The 18900-nt window shown below is 39.5% G+C and overlaps 1 long non-coding RNA gene across 1 annotated transcript in view; it reads left to right on the top strand.

Moving 5' to 3' along the window:
- Window positions 1-4524: 4524 nt before the first annotated feature.
- LOC134928762 (uncharacterized) overlaps window positions 4525-18900 on the top strand; it is a 155270-nt gene continuing 140894 nt past the window's right edge. The window contains exon 1 of the long non-coding RNA XR_010177989.1: window positions 4525-4919. This is a non-coding gene — a long non-coding RNA (uncharacterized LOC134928762). The remainder of the gene's footprint in view (window positions 4920-18900) is intronic.

An 18900-nucleotide genomic window follows, 5' to 3' on the forward strand; every position in this document is an offset into this window, starting at 1 on the left:
CCCGTTTTTCGACAATTTCGGGAATTCGACCGCAATTGCATATACCCCTATATCTATTATCTGCTAGAAGCAGCTAGATAAATGGTAAGTAGAATCTGATTGGTTGCCATGGGCAACATCACCAGTTCTAAAAATCTCCCACCTTAGTAAATTTACCCCACTGTATGACTTTTATTTCTTCATTTAACAACTAGATTGTGTAAGTGATGAAGAGAAAGCAACCATGGCACTGTCTGGTTGCCTTAGGGGTCTAACTTATCCACTTAACTGAAGATTTTTAAAAAAATATATATATATATATATAAAATTATTTTCACATTGTTTTTTTATTATTTGATTAAATCAAGAACATCTCTCACTTAACTGGAAAAGGTTTGTTTTAGGGAGTAGTCCAAACTGGCACCAAGCAGCTTAGATGTAGCAGATTTCAGAAAAAATGTCACCACATTTAGATACAAATACAACTACCCGAAGATTGAAAACTGTAATACACCACAAGCGCTTAAATTATATATCATACAGAAGATATCACCATTACGTCCCTTTTAGATTGGATGAGGGATTTCTTTGGCTAGATTGTTTCCTCGATTCGGAATATTTGATGTGAAGTCTCCAACATAAAAAACATGAGGACAAAAAACAACAACAACCAATGTGTAGTAGGTTTTTTTCCTTTTTCACGTATAAATTAGTAGTAGTGACTTTGAATAGTCTATGACTGATTCTGAAGTGTACCCCACTCACACTTTAGTCAAATAACTACAGGCACATCAAGGTTTCTTAATAGGGGATAGTAACTTCTCCCACTCGTACTGCACCCAACGTTCAGTGATCTTTATCCAACTATAACGTGTGTCTCGTGGAGTTTAGAGAGAAAAGGCTGAAGCGTACCTCAACACTTACACTCAAGAGACGGATGGAAAACACATCAAGGTATCTTTTTAGGGGAGAAAATGGCAATCCAATACAGCGTACCCCAACTCACAGTTCAAGATGTTGTGTGACTCATATCATGGTATCTTTCTATTCAATTCCGGGTGGAGTACTACCACAGTGCCTTGAAAAATGTGTTTAGATCCCCAAAAAAATTTGAACCCCACAAAGGAGGAAAAGGGGAGTACACAAGTTTATTAGCAATACATATAGAGCCACAAATCAGCAATGGCGTACAAAAAACATGCAAAAAAAAATATAAAATGGCAAAGGGGATTCTAAAATCCACTAAAAAAGACTTAGATAAAAATAGAAGCCAATAGGTAAAAATCTTCCATAAAATAGTCCAAAAAGATAATAGGCTACTCACACTCCTGCTGTCAACGCATTTCAGCCCTTAACTGGGCCTTTATCAAGACATAATGGAGTGTGTCTGTAGCTTGATATTTAAAGGGCCTATAGCCAATCGGAAGTCAGCAGGAAATAGCATCAGAGTTAATTACAAAAATGATCCACTTTGCCGTTTCAACAAAGAAGTATTGGTAAATATCCTATATTGCACCATCCAATAATATAAATCAAATTTTCGAAGGAATAAGGTTCAGTATATTGCAAGAACAAAAACAAACATCGTCGCCCTGCAGAAGTCCTGGTAACAGAGCTCATGGGAGATGTAGTTTTCTTAGTTCATATGAAAAAGGGATAAGTGGAAGCCGTCAGCAGGAAATTCAACCTTAGAGCTTATGGGAAATGTAATCTTCTCGGGGCTCGTCACCTCTGTTCAGCCGGAAGTCGTCATACCTGGATGTTCTTTCACTATATTAGTAGTTCCGTTAGTAGGATCGCCAGGAAATGTAGTTTCGTCTCGTCTTTAGAGGGAACATTCTGAATTGAATGAAGTCCCGCAATGCATAATAAGAAATAGACATCATGGGAAGACCGCCTAGACATAGAGACAAGAACAAGTGCTTAAACTAATAATATGAGGCCACATACAGTGGGGCAAAAAAGTATTTGGACAGCCACCGATTGTGCAAGTTGACCCACTTAAAAAGATGAGAGAGGTCTGTAATTTCCATCATAGGTACACTTCAACTGTGGGAGACAGAATCTGAAACAAAAACCCAGGAAATCAAATTGTATGATTTTTAAACAATTTACTTGTATATTCTTGCGGAAAATACATATTTGGACGGACACCTACCAAGCAGCTAGATTTCTGGCTCACACAGACCTGTTACTTCTTCTTTAAGAAGCTCTTCTATCCTCCACTCGTTACCTGTATTAATGGCACCTGTTTGAACTGGTTATCTGTATAAAAGATACCTGTCCACACCCTCAAACAGTCAGACTGCTACCTCTCCACCATGGCCAAGACCAGAGAGCTGTCTAAGGACACCAGGGACAAAATTGTAGAGCTGCACAAGGCTGGGATGAGCTACTCGACAATAGGCAAGCAGCTTGGTGAGAAGAGATCAACTGTTGGCACAATTATAATAAAAATGGAAGAAATACAAGATCACTGACAATCTCCCTCGACCTGGGGCTCCATGCAAGATCTCACCTCGTGGGGTATCAATGATACTGAGAACGGTGAGGAATCAGCCCAGAATTACACGGGGGGGACCTGGTCAATGACCTCAAGAGAGCTGGGACCAAAGTCACAAAGGTTACAATTAGTAACACACTACGTCGTCATGGATTGAAATCCTGCAGCACCCGATAGGTCCCCCTGCTTAAGCCAGCACATGTCCAGGCCCATCTAAAGTTTGCCAGTGAACATCTGGATGATCCAGAGGAGGATTGGGAGAGTGTAATGTGGTCAGATGAGAGCAAAATCAAACTTTTTGGTATAAACTCCACTCGCCGTGTTTGGAGGGAAAAGAATAATGAATGGCATCCCTAGAACACCATACCCACTGTGAAGCATGGGGGTGGAAACATCATGCTTTGGGGCTGCTCTTTTGCAAATGGGACAGGACGACTGATCCGTATTAAGGAGAGGATGAATGGGGCCATGTATCGTGTATATTTTTTGTGCAAAAACCTCCTTCCCTCAGTAAGAGCATTGAAGATGGAATGTGGCTGGGTTTTCCAGCATGACAATGACCCCAAACACACCGCCCGGGCATCTAAGGAGTGGCTCCGTAAGAAGCATTTCAAGGTCCTGGAGTGGCCTAGCCAGTCTCCAGACCTCAACCCAATAGAAAATCTGTGGAGGGAGTTGAAAGTCCGTGTTGCATGGCGACAGCCCCAAAACATGACCAATCTAGAGAAGATCTGCATGGAAGAGTGGGCCAAAATACCTGCTACAGTGTGTTCAAAACTGGTCAAGAACTACAGGAAATGTCTGACCTCTGTAATTGCCAACCGAGGTTATATTACAAAGTATTGAGTTAAACTTTTTGATTGTCCAAATATTTATTTTCTGCAAGAATATACAAATAAATTGTTTAAAAATCATACAATTTGATTTCCCGTTTGTTTGTTTTTCAGATTCTGTCTCTCACAGTTGAAGTGTACCTATGATGGAAATTACAGACCTCTCTCATCTTTTTAAGTGGGTCAACTTGCACAATCGGTGGCTGTCCAAATACTTTTTTGCCCCACTGTATAGATCCAAGAGATACAAACAATTATGAATCCTTAAACACACAAAACTAAAAGCAAAAGAGAAGACACCATTAGATCAATCACAATTTCCCAGTCTATATCAAATAAAACAGTGTAAACATTTACATAAACCACTTTAATTCAAAGTCGCAATTCAAGCCTGAGGGGTTCAAAGTGTTATAATTAAAAATGTAATTCATCTCAGTTTTTGCTAAAGTAATTGCTGTATTGTTATTACGCTTATTTCCCTTTATATGTCTAAGACCATAAAAGCCAGTGACATCCGAAATACAACATTCATGTTTTAATTTAAAGTGGGCAGATAGGGAATGCTTCTCCAGGCCTTTTTTAATATTTCTAACATGTTCCCCTAGCCTGGTTTTCAGGGTCGTGATGTACGTCCAATATATGTTAAGTTGCATTTACAATTAATAGCATAAACTACATTATTTGTGTCACAAGTAATGAAGTCCCTTATCTCCATTGTTTTGCCATTAATGGATACCTTTTCTATTTTGCTACAACCTCCGCTTTTGATGTTTCGACAACCAACACAGCTCCCGCATCTAAAAAAGCCCTTCGAGACTACCCCCGATATACTGGGTGTGATATGCAAAGCACTGTAAACCAGTTTGGATCTTAAATTTGGAGCCCTGTGATAAATGTGAACCGGTCTTTCTAGGACAAGAGACCCAATAACTGGGTCATTTCTCACAAGGTTCCAATGTTTCTTCAAGATCTTTTCAATTGACTTATGTTGTGTGGTATATTCGGTAACGAATGCCCACTCATATTTTTTATCTCTTTCTTTTATTGAATTGTTCTTCACCAGACGGTCCTGATGTTCCACTGTATTGACATATTTTACAGCCCTAATTATTTTCTCTTTCTTATATCCACATGCTTCGAACTTTTGTGTTAAAATGGCGCTTGTTGAAAGGTAGCATTGTCACTGCAATTCCTTTTCAGCCTGTTGAGTTGGCCCACAGGAATAGAGTTGAGCCACTCTCATGATGACAGCTTTATGCTGAAATATATGTCACAGAGTCAGTGGGTTTAGAAAACGTCTTTTTGTTAATCCTCCCATCTTTTATATATACTGTTATGTCAAGGAAGTTAACCGTCAATTGATCAATATGAAAAGATAAATTAATATTTCTATTATTAGAATTCAGAGTGTGACAGAAAATGTTTAATGAATCCAGATCTCCACGCCAAACGAAAAAAATATTGTCAATATAGTGAACATAAGACACCAGGTCAACCCCAAGCACATCGCCGGACCAGATGATCTCGGTTTCCCACAACCCCATGAAGAGGTTGGCGTAGCTCGGAGCGAACCTGGTGCCCATCGCTGTCCCAGTTTTCTGAAGGTAAAATTGATCTTTGAAGAGGAAAAAATTATTCTCAAGGATAAACTGTATACCCTCTACAATAAAATCCTTAATATCATCTGAAAGATCTGATTGATTTAAGAAATGTCTAACAGCCTCTATACCCTGTTTATGATCTATAATGGTATAGAGGGAAGTCACATCGGTGGTGACCAAATAGTTTCCCTCCTCCCATTTGATAGCTTCTAGCACTAATAGGAAGTCTTTAGTGTCCTTCAGATGGGATTTATTGGATAGTACCGGAGGTTGAAGTACATAGTCAATAAGTTGAGAAATTTAGCCGTAATAGATTCAACACCCGATATTATCGGTCTACCTGGAGGGTCCACAAGACTTTTGTGGACCTTTTGGAGGATATACAGTACAGGGGTGATTTGATTTTCCACCTAGATAAAACATGCTCCTTTGTTACTCAAGGTGCCCTTTTTTCATATTTCTCTATCAGGTGTTTAAGTTTGGTATTAATTTGATTTTGGTATTAATTTGGTATTAATTTGATTATCATTGAGTTGCCTCAGAACCTCTCCTTCATATTTCTCAACATCCATAAGGACTATACACTATACACCACCCTTATCCGCTGGTTTAATGATAAAGGTGTCAGCCTTTTTCAACTCTCCTAGTGCTTTCCTTTCTTTAGCTGTCAAATTGAAAGAATTTCTCGGTTGATCTTGTAATTTACCTAGATCGTCCATAACTAATTTAGCAAAAGATTCTCTAAAGGGTCCTTGTACATGTCTAGGGGAAAAAATGGACTTAGGTCTAAAGGGGGCGAGAGAAGGAGGGTGTTCTTGGTCACTTTGGGGTCCTTGATTAGCAAAAAAATTTTTTACTGTCAACTTTCTGACATATTTTTGGATATCCACATAAAGGTCAAAAGAATTAACAACATTGCTGGGAGCATACTTAAGGCCCTTTTCAAGTACAGATGTTTCGCTCTCAAATAGAACATGAGAGCTTAAGTTAAATATCTTGACCTTTTAGCGGAGTTCCTGAGTGCTTCAGTTTGAGCATTAGGTAATGTAATAGGTTCGGCATTCTCGGTTCTATTAGGAATGAGGTCTACTCTGGTAACTTTCTTTTTTCTTTTCTTATTTTTTCATTTTCTCAGCTTAGATTTGCCCCCCCTTTTCCCCCTTCGTGGATTAGATGATGTTATCTGAATCTTGTTGACTGTTTTCTGTTGTCTAAAAAACAGGGTGAATCACTCAGGTTTTCCAGAGGAGAGAAGTAATTAGAAGTCGGGGCGAAATCCCTATCCAATTAATATCTAGTTGTATTTCTCTGTCTGACTGACGGATTTCTCCATATTGGTGTTCGATCCCTAAATTGGGTATTCAATTTCCCTGGCATCGCTTGTTGTCTGGTGGTTCTCATATTTCTAAATGGTCTGTTTCTCCATTCTGGTGTATGGTCCCTATATTGAAGATTTCTAGTCTCCCTTCTTTTCTCTGGTCTATATCTATACCATGGAGTAGGGGATAATGATAGTCTCCGTTGTGGCTCATCAACATCTCTATCCTTATTCCTTTCATTTCTGTATGAGGAATATTTGGTTGATATATTATTAAAAGAGTTTCTTTTATAGCCTAGATGTCTATTTGAAAATCTTCGCTTAGGTAGAACCTCGTTCTCAATTTCTATTACATTGTCCTTATCTAACTTATCTCTGTTATATTTTTTCAGTTTCCTTTCCATTAGTTGTCTTTGTGTTCTTTTTAGTTTTATTTCTATCTCTTTGTGAAGTACCTTGTACTCCTCTGAATTTATATACGGGGAAGCTAAAGATTTAAAGACGGCAATTTCCTCGTCAAGTTTATTTAATTCTCTCTTTCTTTCTCCAATGATAAGTCTCATTAATGAGAAAGAGCAAGCATCTATATAGTATCCTCCCACTCCTTCTTCAAACCTCTGACTTAACTGGCTAATACTTTTTCCAAAAATGTTCAATTTTTTTTTTTTTTTTTTTTATTATGAGATCAACCACTAGTCTGGCATTTTTGCATCAGATGCAACCATGCCAGCAAGTGCTTTATCTGACCAGTTTGCAGCTGCAGGAAAAAGAAACTTCCCTCTGCTGCTGCTCTCAGTCCCCGCACCCTCCCCCAGTGTATGGCGTGCTACCGATCATTGATGATAAGTCAGCACGGCAGGATCCACCTCCGCCCCCGCCCCCCAGCGGCTGCACACAATAGCAGCCACTGGGGAAGTGTAAATTAACACCCCCAAACCGCCCTTGTGTAATTGGTGGCTGCCCCGGGGGTTAAGCGGAAAGTCGCAATGGTTATGTTTCCATTGGTTGCAATGGTTTCCGGTGTTGTCAATCAATGTTCCAATGTTTGGGGGAAAACTATTTTTTACCCCCAAATATCAAAAAATATATAAAAAATGTATTATTTTTTAACTAAACTCATTAAATACTGTACATGTTTTTCACCTAATTCACTTATAAAAAAAACCCTGACAATCTCTGAGCGTTTTTTTTTTTTTTGGGGGGGGGGGGGGGGGGAATTGTCAGTTAAGTGGTTAAGTAAATAATAGTTATTTAAACCCAATTCAGTATAATTTTATCAAAAAATATGCAAATTTGATAATTTAAAAAATAGGTTTATACAGTTAGAAAAACATTAAATGATATACATGTACATGTGTATATCTATCTATCTATCTATCTATCTATCTATCTATCTATCTATCTATCTATCTATCTTTCTCTCTCTCTCTCCATATATATATATATTCACAGGAACAGTCCACACTCTGGCCTTATCCACAAATGCTCGGGTGACTTCCATATAATAATGAATCCTCAAGATCCATTAGTGCAAATATATCCAATGAAAAATAGGAGCACTCACCAGTCTTCTTTGTATTCTCATTATTTATTAGCAGCAAGACATCAATAGAGGGGTGTAATCGACGTTTCGGTTCCCAAGTGGAACCTTTGTCAAGATCATAGAGTACAATGAAATGTCCCCTTATAAACCCCAGAGTGACCCTCCCCCTAATTAATACAATTATCTCTTATCCAATAATCCACCTACATCAAACATAAATAAAATACATATACAGACAGTACAACTACAGACAAAACATGTAAATAAAAGCTGAAATCCATAGATACCGAATGGACACATAGTTCACTAATGCTTGCTATGTTCAGTGTTGGTTTGCGGCGTGCGTTCCACTGCGTCTTAGACTTCCGTCTGTTTGGAACGCAAGTTCCGGGCACCTGACCAGAAGTACTCAATATCGTCACACAGATCTCACGTTGATTATTGGCTCACAGTGCTCCGGTCTCCATGGAGACCAGACAGCATGTCAAACATACCTATAACTCACACAGCATCATAAATAATGTATGCTGGTCTAATGTAATCAGCTGGTGAGATATTGAGACAGGGAATATTATAAAAGAAAGAAAAAGAAAAAGTAGTGAACTTAATGTGTCGATTCGGAGGGGTCACATGGAGTCAGCAATACGTGAACCTTAGAAAAAAGTCTAACTGTATGAACAGTCTAGCTATATATACTGTATAATCTCTGAATTATTATTCATCCATCAAAAGTAAGAATATAATGAAATAAAATAAAGACCCGGGCACGGACACAGACCGTCCATCAGTAGGAACCACAGAAAGCAAAAAAGTAAAAAATAAAAAATAAAGAAATCAAAAATCAAAAATTGAAGAAAAAAGAAAAAATGAAAAGTCTAAAATATATGTGGAGCAAAAAATGTTTTACTTCATGTATATTTGAAGAATTATTCCAGAAAAATGCCATATTGGATGCCCTCATTCAGGCCTTTGGGGCGTATATTATCCAGTCGAAAAATCCATGATGCCTCACGTTTGAGCAACAGTTTTGCTCTATCTCCACCTCTCTTCAAAGGAGCTATACGGTCAATAATCATACATTTCAATGAAGCCAGAATGTGTTTTGCCTCAAAGAAGTGCCTCGCAACAGGCTTATCCGAATGTCCCTCTTTTAGTGCTGTCCTAATGGATAAACGGTGGTTCGCCATCCTTTCACGGAATGGGCGCACCGTTTTACCCACATACATCAGGGAACATGGGCATGTGAGTGTATAGATGATAAAGTCAGAAGTACAACTCACTCGCTGGCTGATCTTAATCTTTTGACCTGTATGTGGATGGTGGAAGTATTCCCCGGAGGTCATGCTCCTGCAAGTTGTGCAATTCACACACCGAAAACACCCCTTCTTTTGTACCGATAGCCAAGAATCAGATTCTGATCTTAATGGTCTGTCCGGCTGCATGAGAATATCCTTTAGATTTCGTCCTCTTCTAAAGCTGATAAGAGGCTTTGCTGGTAAATACTTGCAGAGGGCTGGATCACTTTTAACCACTGGCCAGAGGTTTTTTACTGCTCATCGAACCACAGGACCCGCAGTATCAAACGTTGTTGTGACCACAAAAGGATTTTGCGGCCTGCATTGTTTCTTAGTGTTTCCTGTCGAAAAAATCTTGAGAGCTTTTTGTACACAATGATCAATAGTCCGTTGACTATAGCCCCTAGAGGAGAATTTCAACTTCATCTCTTCCATTTGTATCACTGCTGTGTCGGGTTCTGAGTTATTTCGAAGCACCCGCAAAAATTGTGAAATAGGCATATTCTGTTTAAGTGAGCCTGGATGATGGCTACCAAAATGTAATAGAGCATTGCGATCTGTGGACTTCCTGAACAGTCTGTGCCCATACCCGGTCTCTGTGGCATAGACGGTCACATCAAGAAAATTAATCTCACTCCCACTATACTCCATAGTAAATCTAATAGGAGAGTCTAGGCCATTGAGGTGTTCCAGCATCTTCTGGAGTGCCGTCTCACTGTCCAACCAAATCAAAAATACGTCATCAATAAAGCGACAATAGAAGCCGATACTATCCCCAAACAGCGGGAAAATATGTGTATTCTCATAAGCATCCATATATATATTTGCATACGATGGCGCTATATTACTGCCCATCGCGGTCCCCGCCGTTTGGAGATAGTATCGGCCGCCATACTGAAAATAATTGCACGTAAGAGTCAATTCTAGCAAGTTCACCAAAAATTCAATCGGTGGAGAGATCATCTGTGTACTGGATAAGGCTCTACGTACAGCCATCAAACCTTCATTGTGTGGTATGACGGTGTATAGAGACACCACATCCATCGTAACCAGGATCCCCCTTAGTGAAGCTGGAAGTGTACTGATCAAACCCAAAAAATCACTCGTATCCTGTATATAGCTCTTAGTCTTTTTGACATATATCTGAAGAAAACTATCAAGAAATTGAGCCACAGATGAAAATAGAGAGTTCCGGGCCGAAATGATTGGTCGACCCGGAGGTCTCATCAAAGTCTTGTGTATCTTGGGTAACAGGTAGAGCATAGGACAAATAGGATAATCAGTTTTAAGAAAATTTAGTACATCAGAGTCAATCCACCCATTGGAAAAAGCAAAATCTAGGCTGCTATCCAGGCGATTCTTAAAGGGAATTGTGGGGTCTCCCCCCAAGATCCTGTAAGTATCCCTGTCCGATAGCTGCCTCATTGCCTCATTATCATAGTCCTTAGTATCTAATATTACCACCGCACCCCCCTTGTCGGTGGGGCGTATGGTTATCAAATGATTATCCTTAAGGTCTCTAAGTGCATTCCTTTCCAGTGAACTCAAATTGTATCTAATATGTTTCTGTTTGGTAAGTGATTCCTGTATGTTCCGATCCAGTAATCTAGTAAACGTTTTTATGCTAGGATTTAGTGAGGGTGGATCATATCTACTCTTTTTCTTAAATTGTGTCATAGCACAATCCATTTTTCGTGTATTTTGAAATTTCTCTGTCAATCTGAGCTTCCTACCCAGTTTGTATTTGTCAACGGACCATCTAAAGTTATCAAACTTAGGTGTCGGAATGAAACCTAGTCCCCTTGATAATAAGATAATCTCAGATTCTGATAATTTATGCGAAGATAGGTTAATTACTAATTCTTCTGCGCTTTTGTGGTCTTCTTTTTCTCTTTTGTGTTTGCCCCGCCGAAGGTGGGGCCTTCTGCGTTTAAAGCCGCGTTATTGATTTTAGAGCGGGTATTAGCCCTGGGTAGGGGAGGTTTGCCAGATATCTGGGAATCAGAGGAGTCCCTGTCTGAGGATGATAAGCTATCAAATTGGGACTGATTCTGATAGCGTCTATTATTTCTTGATCTAAATGTTAGTGAATTATCACTACCTGTGAGCCATCTATAGACTCTATGGTCCTTATAATCACGTTCTACTTTAATGAGTTTGGCCCTTTTAAATGTTACCAAATCTTTATGATATTTATCAGTCTGATCTTTAAGTTTACTCAACCATTGTTGTGAGGTATCTGCCTGCAGAACCTCAATTGCTACCGAACGTGAATCAGTTAACTCCGTCCTCACTTTCTTCAAATCAACCCCTACCTCTTCTATCACAAGCAAAAGTAAATCAAAGGAACATTTGTTCAGGACCGAGCACCATCTGCTACAAAAGGCTGGGTTATTCCTCCCAATCGTGGGGATGTTTTTAATACGGAAACCCCTTGGCAGCTGTTTCTTTCTGTAATAATCAGAAAAAAATTGCCCATGTAGCAGAAGGTCCACTTCCTTTTTCTGTAAATTGAGTAATTTGTGATACAAATCTAATGCACTCTCTGCAGGTAATCGCTCAAAATCACTAAAACCTGATAGTACCCTTTCTGCATCTTCATCAGTTAGAGCTAAGAGGTCATGTTCAGCTGAGAATAAAAGCTCAGTAGACACAATGTTATCCATATGCCAAGCAAATGGATAATCACCTAAGTGAGCAAATATTTAAAACAGTAAGGCCGTCTATGCCACAGAGTCAAATCAACAAATTAATCAAACGAAAAAATGAAAAAATAAGTAAAATTGAAAAAAATGAAAAAAATGAAAAAAATATCCAAAAACAGAAAAAAAGTCCAGCGAAAGTATCCAGAAAGAAATATATATATATATATATGAAATCATAAGTCCATATCCAAAGTTCACGTCTGCATTAAAGCCATTCCATTAAGGCATATCATATCTTCACATCTGATAATGTTGATAAAAAATCCTTTAAGATAAGCAATCCTGTTTGCCTGGTGCCGGACATAAAGTTACAACTTAAAAGTTGAAACATAAATATTCACAGGAACAGTCCACACTCTGGCCTTATCCACAAATGCTGGGGTGACTTCCATATAATAATGAATCCTCAAGATCCATTAGTGCAAATATATCCAATGAAAAATATGTTTGATGTAGGTGGATTATTGGATAAGAGATAATTGTATTAATTAGGGGGAGGGTCACTCTGGGGTTTATAAGGGGACATTTCATTGTACTCTATGATCTTGACAAAGGTTCCACTTGGGAACCGAAACGTCGATTACACCCCTCTATTGATGTCTTGCTGCTAATAAATAATGAGAATACTAAGAAGACTGGTGAGTGCTCCTATTTTTCATTGGATATATTTGCACTAATGGATCTTGAGGATTCATTATTATATGGAAGTCACCCCAGCATTTGTGGATAAGGCCAGAGTGTGGACTATTCCTGTGAATATTTATGTTTCAACTTTTAAGTTGTAACTTTATGTCCGGCACCAGGCAAACAGGATTGCTTATCTTAAAGGATTTTTTATCAACATTATCAGATGTGAAGATATGATATGCCTTAATGGAATGGCTTTAATGCAGACGTGAACTTTGGATATGGACTTATGATTTCATATATATATATATATATATTTCTTTCTGGATACTTTCGCTGGACTTTTTTTTCTGTTTTTGGATATTTTTTTCATTTTTTTTTTCATTTTTTTCAATTTTACTTATTTTTTCATTTTTTTGTTTGATTAATTTGTTGATTTGACTCTGTGGCATAGACGGCCTTACTGTTTTAAATATTTGCTCACTTAGGTGATTATCCATTTGCTTGGCATATGGATAACATTGTGTCTACTGAGCTTTTATTCTCAGCTGAACATGACCTCTTAGCTCTAACTGATGAAGATGCAGAAAGGGTACTATCAGGTTTTAGTGATTTTGAGCGATTACCTGCAGAGAGTGCATTAGATTTGTATCACAAATTACTCAATTTACAGAAAAAGGAAGTGGACCTTCTGCTACATGGGCAATTTTTGTCTGATTATTACAGAAAGAAACAACTGCCAAGGGGTTTCCGTATTAAAAACATCCCCACGATTGGGAGGAATAACCCAGCCTTTTGTAGCAGATGGTGCTCGGTCCTGAACAAATGTTCCTTTGATTTACTTTTGCTTGTGATAGAAGAGGTAGGGGTTGATTTGAAGAAAGTGAGGACGGAGTTAACTGATTCACGTTCGGTAGCAATTGAGGTTCTGCAGGCAGATACCTCACAACAATGGTTGAGTAAACTTAAAGATCAGACTGATAAATATCATAAAGATTTGGTAACATTTAAAAGGGCCAAACTCACTAAAGTAGAACGTGATTATAAGGACAATAGAGTCTATAGATGGCTCACAGGTAGTGATAATTCACTAACATTTAGATCAAGAAATAATAGACGCTATCAGAATCAGTCCCAATTTGATAGCTTATCATCCTCAGACAGGGACTCCTCTGATTCCCAGATATCTGGCAAACCTCCCCTACCCAGGGCTAATACCCGCTCTAAAATCAATAACGCGGCTTTAAACGCAGAAGGCCCCACCTTCGGCGGGGCAAACACAAAAGAGAAAAAGAAGACCACAAAAGCGCAGAAGAATTAGTAATTAACCTATCTTCGCATAAATTATCAGAATCTGAGATTAGCTTATTATCAAGGGGACTAGGTTTCATTCCGACACCTAAGTTTGATAACTTTAGATGGTCAGTTGACAAATACAAACTGGGTAGGAAGCTCAGATTGACAGAGAAATTTCAAAATACACGAAAAATGGATTGTGCTATGACACAATTTAAGAAAAAGAGTAGATATGATCCACCCTCACTAAATCCTAGCATGAAAACGTTTACTAGATTACTGGATCGGAACATACAGGAATCACTTACCAAACAGAAACATATTAGATACAATTTGAGTTCACTGGAAAGGAATGCACTTAGAGACCTTAAGGATAATCCTTTGATAACCATACGCCCCGCCGACAAGGGGGGTGCGGTGGTAATATTAGATACTAAGGACTATGATAATGAGGCAATGAGGCAGCTATCGGACAGGGATACTTACAGGATCTTGGGGGGAGACCCCACAATTCCCTTTAAGAATCGCCTGGATAGCAGCCTAGATTTTGCTTTTTCCAATGGGTGGATTGACTCTGATGTACTAAATTTTCTTAAAACTGATTATCCTATTTGTCCTATGCTCTACCTGTTACCCAAGATACACAAGACTTTGATGAGACCTCCGGGTCGACCAATCATTTCGGCCCGGAACTCTCTATTTTCATCTGTGGCTCAATTTCTTGATAGTTTTCTTCAGATATATGTCAAAAAGACTAAGAGCTATATACAGGATACAAGTGATTTTTTGGGTTTGATCAGTACACTTCCAGCTTCACTAAGGGGGATCCTGGTTACGATGGATGTGGTGTCTCTATACACCGTCATACCACACAATGAAGGTTTGATGGCTGTACGTAGAGCCTTATCCAGTACACAGATGATCTCTCCACCGATTGAATTTTTGGTGAACTTGCTAGAATTGACTCTTACGTGCAATTATTTTCAGTATGGCGGCCGATACTATCTCCAAACGGCGGGGACCGCGATGGGCAGTAATATAGCGCCATCGTATGCAAATATATATATGGATGCTTATGAGAATACACATATTTTCCCGCTGTTTGGGGATAGTATCGGCTTCTATTGTCGCTTTATTGATGACGTATTTTTTTTTTTGGTTGGACAGTGAGACGGCACTCCAGAAGATGCTGGAACACCTCAATGGCCAAGACTCTCCTATTAGATTTACTATGGAGTATAGTGGGAGTGAGATTAATTTTCTTGATGTGACCGTCTATGCCATAGAGACCGGGTATGGGCACAGACTGTTCAGGAAGTCCACAGATCGCAATGCTCTATTACATTTTGGTAGCCATCATCCAGGCTCACTTAAACAGAATATGCCTATTTCACAATTTTTGCGGGTGCTTCGAAATAACTCAGAACCAGAAACAGCAGTGATACAAATGGAAGAGATGAAGTTGAAATTCTCCTCTAGGGGCTATAGTCAACGGACTATTGATCATTGTGTACAAAAAGCTCTCAAGATTTTTTCGACAGGAAACACTAAGAAACAATGCAGGCCGCAAAATCCTTTTGTGGTCACAACAACGTTTGATACTGCGGGTCCTGTGGTTCGACGAGCAGTAAAAAACCTCTGGCCAGTGGTTAAAAGTGATCCAGCCCTCTGCAAGTATTTACCAGCAAATCCTCTTATCAGCTTTAGAAGAGGACGAAATCTAAAGGATATTCTCATGCAGCCGGATAGACCATTAAGATCAGAATCTGATTCTTGGCTATCGGTACAAAAGAAGGGGTGTTTTCGGTGTGTGAATTGCACAACTTGCAGGAGCATGACCTCCGGGGAATACTTCCACCATCCACATACAGGTCAAAAGATTAAGATCAGCCAACGAGTGAGTTGTACTTCTGACTTTATCATCTATACACTCACATGCCCATGTTCCCTGATGTATGTGGGTAAAACGGTGCGCCCATTCCGTGAAAGGATGGCGAACCACCGTTTATCCATTAGGACAGCACTAAAAGAGGGACATTCGGATAAGCCTGTTGCGAGGCACTTCTTTGAGGCAAAACACAGTCTGGCTTCATTGAAATGTATGATTATTGACCGTATAGCTCCTTTGAAGAGAGGTGGAGATAGAGCAAAACTGTTGCTCAAACGTGAGGCATCATGGATTTTTCGACTGGATACTGTACGCCCCAAAGGCCTGAATGAGGGCATCCAATATGGCATTTTTCTGGAATAATTCTTCAAATATACATGGAGTAAAAAATTTTTTGCTCCACATATATTTTAGACTTTTCATTTTTTCTTTTTTCTTCAATTTTTGATTTTTGATTTCTTTATTTTTTATTTTTTACTTTTTTGCTTTCTGTGGTTCCTACTGATGGACGGTCTGTGTCCGTGCCCGGGTCTTTATTTTATTTCATTATATTCTTACTTTTGATGGATGAATAATAATTCAGAGATTATACAGTATATATATAGCTAGACTGTTCATACAGTTAGACTTTTTTCTAAGGTTCACGTATTGCTGACTCCATGTGACCCCTCCGAATCGACACATTAAGTTCACTACTTTTTCTTTTTCTTTCTTTTATAATATTCCCTGTCTCAATATCTCACCAGCTGATTACATTAGACCAGCATACATTATTTATGATGCTGTGTGAGTTATAGGTATGTTTGACATGCTGTCTGGTCTCCATGGAGACCGGAGCACTGTGAGCCAATAATCAACGTGAGATCTGTGTGACGATATTGAGTACTTCCGGTCAGGTGCCCGGAACTTGCGTTCCAAACACCGGAAGTCTAAGACGCAGTGGAACGCACGCCGCAAACCAACACTGAACATAGCAAGCATTAGTGAACTATGTGTCCATTCGGTATCTATGGATTTCAGCTTTTATTTACATGTTTTGTCTGTAGTTGTACTGTCTGTATATGTATTTTATTTATGTTTGATGTAGGTGGATTATTGGATAAGAGATAATTGTATTAATTAGGGGGAGGGTCACTCTGGGGTTTATAAGGGGACATTTCATTGTACTCTATGATCTTGACAAAGGTTCCACTTGGGAACCGAAACGTCGATTACACCCCTCTATTGATGTCTTGCTGCTAATAAATAATGAGAATACTAAGAAGACTGGTGAGTGCTCCTATTTTTCATTGGATATATATATATATATATATATATATATATATACATACTGTACATGCATAGTAAACTTGTTGTTTAACTATATAAATTAGAATTATTCTTCCACATCTAGCAGCACTTCACAGTTCTGCATGAAAAGGAGCAGTAGCAGAGGGCAACTTTATCCGGATCACCCATCGCAGCTGCCCTACAAAATTGAATGTAGCCAGGGGAGAGAAAAGAAGCCGTAGCTTTCCTGACCGCCTTGAGCTCGGGCTGCAGGAAGGCTGTCTAAAAGTATTGTCTCCCTTGTAGCAGGGCTGGCAGGAGAGGGTTGAGGGGAGATTGCTGCAGCAACCAACCGCCTGGCTGGGTAGGCTGAGCCCGGCAGCTACTGGAAGATTAGCTACCAGCAGCTGCCAGATGATGCAACCATGTCACGGAAAGCACAGCCAGGCAAGTGGCTAAAAACATATTGACCTATTTCAGTGGAAAAAAATATCTGAGCCTATCGTTAGATTAGATCCACCAATGGCAATTCATTTCCATTATCCCCAACCACCATTGTCCTTAGGTCCTTACCATTGAAATATTGCACCCCACAAACATACATCTGATAATACATCTTTATGGAGCTCTACCATTCCTCACACATACCCAGTACCAATTGGTTTTCCCAGTGGCATGATCAAACCCCTCCCCCTCTCAGTAGCTTTACTCTTAGGAGCGGTGTGATGGTCACATGGCCTGGGTCTGAAGATGAACGACGAGCCTCTTGGGAGAGGAAGAGGGGGTGTGACCAGTGCTGTGTTGGTGTGGCCAGTTCCTTGTGGGCATGGACATCATCAGCTCCAATGTCTCCCTAAAATAGAAGAACTGGATCATGCTGAAAGGAAATCAGAAATACAATTTAAATGTGGCCAGCTGCACATCTAGCTATCATGATGCTGTCTTGATGATAAGCCTATTTTTCTGCAAAGGCCCGAGGCTGCAGCCCAATCCTCCCCATTGTTAATCTAGCTCTAATTACTCCTTCCTCTCACCATCCGTCAATCTCGGGGATACTGATCTTCCTGCTGCAGCTCGCATAGCTCAGACTAAGGCCCATACACACTATGTAATATCATTCACAATCTGAACGATATTGTTCAGTCCTAAATGATATTGCACAATGTGTTTGCATGATCCGACGTACGATGCGCGCTCCCGCGGATTGCATGTGACATCGTACGCCGGACTGCATGCAGTCTTGATGAGGTGATATAATGTGTGGTTTTGTACTCCAGTGATGACTTTGTTTCTAGACATCGTTTGTAGTGTGTACACACGATCCGATCTGATGTGATATCTTATACAATATCATACGATATTGTATCGTACGGGATCGCATAATGTGAACATAGCATAACAGTGCTTAGAACTGAACTGGAGTTTCTCTCTTTGGACTTATTGGTGCATACACCACAGAATGCCGTTCACATGGCATTCTGGTTAGCAACACTGACAGCAATGTCAATGGTTACAGACTGCTAGATCACTGCCACAGGAGTGGGCAAACTGGGGGAAATCTGTTTCCATGGAAAAAAAATCTGGATAAAACAGAAGTCCTTATGATAGGACCGCAACATCAAAGGACAAGACAGAAGGTCTAGAGAGCATAGTGTCAATTTTTGCAGATGATACCAAATTGTGTAAGGCTATAAATACAGAGGAGGATGCCGAGTCTCTTCAGAACGACTTAGTTAAATTAGAAGCATGGGCAGCCAAATGGAGAATGCGCTTCAACACAGACAAGTGTAAGGTAATGCACTATGGTAGCAAGAACAAAAATTGCACCTACCTACTAAATGGGGTAAAATTAGGGGATTCTGTACTGGAAAAGGACTTAGGTGTCCTCATAGATAGCAAGCTAAGCAGTAGTAACCAAAGTAGGACTGCAGCAAAGAAGGCTAATAAGATATTAGCATGCATAAAACGGGGTATTGATGCTAGGGACGAGAGTATTATACTCCCGTTATATAAATCACTAGTGAGGCCACACCTTGAATACTG

Source organism: Pseudophryne corroboree, chromosome 5 (genome assembly GCF_028390025.1).
Source record: "Pseudophryne corroboree isolate aPseCor3 chromosome 5, aPseCor3.hap2, whole genome shotgun sequence".
Classification (NCBI taxonomy): Eukaryota; Metazoa; Chordata; class Amphibia; order Anura; family Myobatrachidae; genus Pseudophryne; species Pseudophryne corroboree.